This window comes from Bison bison, unplaced genomic scaffold, assembly GCF_000754665.1.
Source record: "Bison bison bison isolate TAMUID 2011002044 unplaced genomic scaffold, Bison_UMD1.0 scf7180017864381, whole genome shotgun sequence".
Classification (NCBI taxonomy): domain Eukaryota; kingdom Metazoa; phylum Chordata; class Mammalia; order Artiodactyla; family Bovidae; genus Bison; species Bison bison.
The window spans coordinates 2,449,646-2,450,204 of NW_011494953.1; positions in this window are offsets into that span (position 1 = coordinate 2,449,646).

Genomic DNA, 559 nt, shown 5'->3' on the forward strand with positions numbered 1-559 from the left:
CATGAGAAACGCTGGGCTGGATGAAGCACAAGCTGGAATCAAGATTGCCGGGAGAAATATCAATAACCTCAGATATGCAGCTGACACCACCCTTATGGCAGAAAGTGAAGAGAAACTAAAAAGCCTCTTGATGAAAGTGAGAGGAGAGTTAAAAAGTTGGCTTAAAGCTCAACATTCAGAAAATGAAGATCATGGCATCTGGTCCCATCATTTCATGGGAAATAGATGGGGAAACAGTGGAAACAGTGTCAGACTTTATTTTGGGGGGCTCCAAAATCACTGCAGAAGTTGATTGCAGCCATGAAATTAAAAGACGCTTACTCCTTGGAATGAAAGTTATGACCAACCTAGATAGCATATTGAAAAGCAGAGACATTACTTTGCCAACAAAGGTCCGTCTAGTCAAGGCTATGGTTTTTCCTGTGGTCATGTATAGATGTGAGGGTTGGACTGTGAAGAAAGCTGAGCACCAAAGAATTGATGCTTTTGAACTGTGGTGTTGGAGAAGACTCTTGAGAGTCCCTTGGACTGCAAGGAGATCCAACCAGTCCATCCTAAA